Source organism: Curcuma longa, chromosome 6 (genome assembly GCF_044706935.1).
Source record: "Curcuma longa cultivar G26 ecotype Majalengka, Jawa Barat chromosome 6, ITB_CL_G26_1.1, whole genome shotgun sequence".
Classification (NCBI taxonomy): Eukaryota; Viridiplantae; Streptophyta; class Magnoliopsida; order Zingiberales; family Zingiberaceae; genus Curcuma; species Curcuma longa.
Genome location: NC_133866.1, coordinates 2,814,947 through 2,819,597, shown reverse-complemented (window position 1 = coordinate 2,819,597; position 4,651 = coordinate 2,814,947).

Genomic DNA, 4,651 nt, shown 5'->3' with positions numbered 1-4,651 from the left:
AGAGCATTGTTTCGACTTCACTAAAATTCAATATCTCTCACTTCAATAAATCTGTCTCATTGATAATCCACTCAATTATGCCTTGATGATTATAAATATATGTATATCGTGTGTGGAGTGATGCTATGACAGTAAAAGATATGATATTGGTTTATATTCAAAATTTATGCGACATTGAATGACTAATGAAATTGAAATATCATATCAAGAATCATTTTTTTAAATTTATTTAATAATGAAAAATATAAAATTAAACCGCCCATCTTAAAATTAATCGATCTAAAATTTTAAATATTTTATATAAAAATATATAAATCTATGCACCATATAAGTATAATACAGTACTAAAATCCTTAAGGGGAAAAAAATTAAAAATTTAAAATTTGAATATGAATGAATATTTGCGATATAATATATATAAATTGTATGTTGAGTTTATTTACTATGTAAATTAGAGAAAAATATCATCTACTTCTAAAATTATTCTAGTAATATATAAATACTTGAATTATTTTAAAAAAAAATCAATGTGCTCAAAGGCTTCCCAACTAGTGGATAAAATGAAATTTGGGGCAAATAATCAAAGGCTTAAAATAAGCCATGAGTACCATATTCCTATCTACCTATTACATATTATTTATAATAATATTATTTAATAATAAAAGTTTCAAAATTGCATGGGTATTAGTTCGTATAATCTCTATAACTGAGTTAATTATAATGGGACAGACTTATTGAAGTGGATAAGGGTTGAATCTTAGTGAAATTGAGACAATGTCTTTTCCCGTCATGACCAACTGGAACTTCTCGATTTACCTCCTCACATATGGTCATGAGATCGACCGTGTAGGATTCGATTTATCTCCTCTATAAATGGTCATGGGACCGATCGTATGAGACTGTTGGGATAATAAATTTCACCTTTTATTAAAAAAATATAATCTCTATAGCTCGCTCTCATGCTTTCAAGTCTTCAACCTCCTCGATTCAAATTGACAATCCATAGAGCACCTGAAACTCCCCTAGCTCACGTCATGTTATGCTACTAACTTTCATAGTCCGCTTCATTCTAGTCAACAAACGATTAAATTAAATACAACAGCTCAATAAACTTATTCTATGTTATTTAATCCTTCATGTTTACTCACTCAACTTCTCGAGACCTTTTCTGCTCATTTTAAATAACTCAAAATCAACTCGACTCATCAAGTCAATAAACATCATAAATTTTATGAGTATTATTTCAAATTCTTAGACATTTAGATGCACTTATAAGAAATATAAATAAATCTAATTTAAACCATATTATTAGCAAAAGTATCAAATCGTATTGATTGACACATGTGAAATTTTCACTTTGTCTATCACAAGTAAAATGCTTAGCAACAACACTAATGCTATGTTTACCCAGAGAAGTGGATGATGGACGGATGAAACAAACTTAGAGTGTGTTTAGCTCAAGTTACTATATATAATGTTGGTTATATGATTATCAGATGATTAAATAATCAAGATTATAAAGTATAAAATATAACTTAATATTGTTTGGTTCAACTTATTTATTTGGAGGGAATAAAACATAACCAGTTTAATATTTACAATATTACTCTTAATTCAAATAAATTAAATTAAATTAATAATATTAATATTAATAATGATAATAAATTGATAATAAATTTAAAAAATAAATATAATTTATTTATAATTTTTTAAAATTTAAAATAAATTTATATACTTTTAATAAAATAATTTATTAAAATAATTCATTAAATTAATAAATATAATTCATTAATATTATTTTTAAAAATTTAAAATATATATATAAATAATTCATTAAAATAATTATTTTAATAAATAATTTATTAAATTAATAAATATAATTTATTAATTTTAGTTTAATAAAATAATTCATTAAAATAATTTTTAATAAAATAATTTATTAAATTAATAAACATAATTTATTAATTTCATTTTTTTAATTTAACACAAATTTATATTTTTTTAATAAAATAATTATTTTAAGTAAATTTATAAATATAATTCATTAATTTTATTTTTTAAAATTTAAAATAAATTTATATATATTTAAAAAATAATTCATTAAAAAAATTATTTTAATAAAATAATTCATTAAATTAATAAATATAATTCATAATTATATTTTTTAAAATTTAAAATAAATGTATATATATTTAAAAATTAATTCATTAAATAGTTATTTTAATAATATAATTTGTTAAATTTATTTTAATAAATAATTCATTGAATATAATTATTTTAATAAATTAATTTATTAAAGTAATAAACATCATTTATTAATTTTATTTTTTTAAATTTAACATAAATTTATATATATTTTAATAAAATAATAATTCATTAAAATAATTATTCTAATAAAATAATTTCTTAATTTTATTTTTTAAATTTTAAAATAAATTATCTCTTTTAAATTTATATAATTTAAATTAAAATTTATTAAATTAATTAACTTGATTTCAATTAGATTTCATAATAAATTTTAATTAACTAAGATTTAAAATCAAAAAGGTAATAATGGAAAAAAATTTCTTCAAACTCAGGAATTGTAGAAACCTTAGGCTGCTAAAGTAATCACATTTCCGGGTTATAACCCATGTGCTAATGTGACGGTAATATTGTATTACTTGGGACAGATAACCAAGGTTATAACTCATTTGCAGATAACTTTGGACATATAACTAAGGTTATCAATGATAACCCCCAACTAAATGCCTCCTTAGGATTGTGGTAAGGGAAAGAAATTCACAGTCTACTATGCTTGTTTACCTTTACCTTTTTCTGCAAAGGTGAAATCCGCCACCTTAGCGACCCCACACGGTCAGCCCCACGACCATCTGTGAAGAGGTAAATCGAGAAACTGCAATTGATCACGACGCAGGAGGGTATTTCCTAACTTCGCCAGGATTCGAACCATTATCCTCTTCTGTAACTCTGTTGCGTCGTAACCAACTCAGCTATGCCCTTGTTTACTTTTATCTTGATTGAGAAAGATGGGTAAGATCAATCCCTTAAATTATTTAAATTGATTAAATTAATTAAATTTGTTTTTTAAATTTAAATTAATCAAAATTATTAATTTTAAATTTTTTAAATTAATCAAATTAATATTGTTAGTAATTAAATTAATATTATCTAAATTATCAATAAAAGTAAATTTAGCATATAAAATCATAGAGGTATTTTTATTAATTAATGCATTCATCGGAATCACAACCTCTAATTTCGATTTCATCTCGTTTTTTATCTTTTTCTCCATGCATAGATTTTTGTAGTGTCCGCATTTCTAGCACTTGAAGCATATGATGTGCTCTTTGTATTACCAAACTCCTGTCATCGGTTATTCTTTTGTCGCTAATAGTGTTATCCGAGTCTTACGAGTAGGGCGATGATTTTTATACTATCCTCTCTCTCTACACTTAAAATAAATAATGTAAAATTTAAAACAAACTTTAATAATATTACCTTTCTCCCCTCTATTTTTGCCTTCGTGCTCCCATGACGGTTAGTCTAATCAAGAGCAAGTCTGCTCTAATACCAATTATAGGACCAGTATATGTGAGCTAGAGGGGTGATTAGCACTCATTGTTTTCGTTCGTTTTGTCAAATAGACAAGCAACAGAATTAAACACAACACAAAGGGACTCACATATATTACTTGGTTCCTAACCCCCTAGGGTTAGTTTGTCCAAAGACCTATGTACGGAAAAGTACCCGTCCACTATTGGTGTCCTTTCTGAAACTTTTTCAGAGGCAGAGAGAAACATATCTTACCGTTCAAATAATATATAAAAGAAAGCTTCCCCGGTCATACGAGTTTGGCTTCGTTCAAGTTCAATAGCACTATAGGATGAAGAATTAGTAGTGTAGTTGTCTTCCTTGATGGTGCACATTGATGGTCTTATAAAGACTCTTCCAAACGCCGCAATCAATTCGATCTGATTCGGTTCCATCGACCTTTATCAGGGTCAATTCCATCTTATCCAAGCACTTGAACCAATCCTAGGCACCTAGACACTCTGAGGGCCCAAAGCATGATCCGGGAGCCCAGATCCAGTGAACTCAGGTTTGATCTGAGTTGACTCCGGGCTTAATTCGACCGTTTCTGTTTGCTCCTCTTATGCTTCCCCAATCTTGCTTCCAGCTCTTGGTTCCTGCAAGCTTAACATACAACAAATCAAGCAACTTAAGCCTACCTGTAGTCTGTCTAATCTACTAAGTCTTACCCTTTATGTCTAACCTATTAGGTTTACTTGTGTCTATCGTTTAGTTAGAACCACTCACTCGGTGGACTTCCCATCTGCCAAACATCCAATCATCCTTGATCTGGTTGGACTTTCCCTCGCCTAACCACCAGTTAGATCTAGTCACTCAATAGACTTTTCCACCTACCGAAACATTCGGTTACTCTTGACCTGTTGAATTTTTCATCTCTAACCTCAGGTAGAGACTTGCCTTCTTGGAGACTTTTCATTCATTAAGACTTCCTGCCTAACCTCCGATTAGGACTTCTCCTGCATAACCTCCAATTAGAACTAGCCTAGGAACTTGAACCTCTCTTGCCTAGCCTTTCGACTAAGACGTCTCTCTGCCTAATCTCCAACTAGAACTTCTC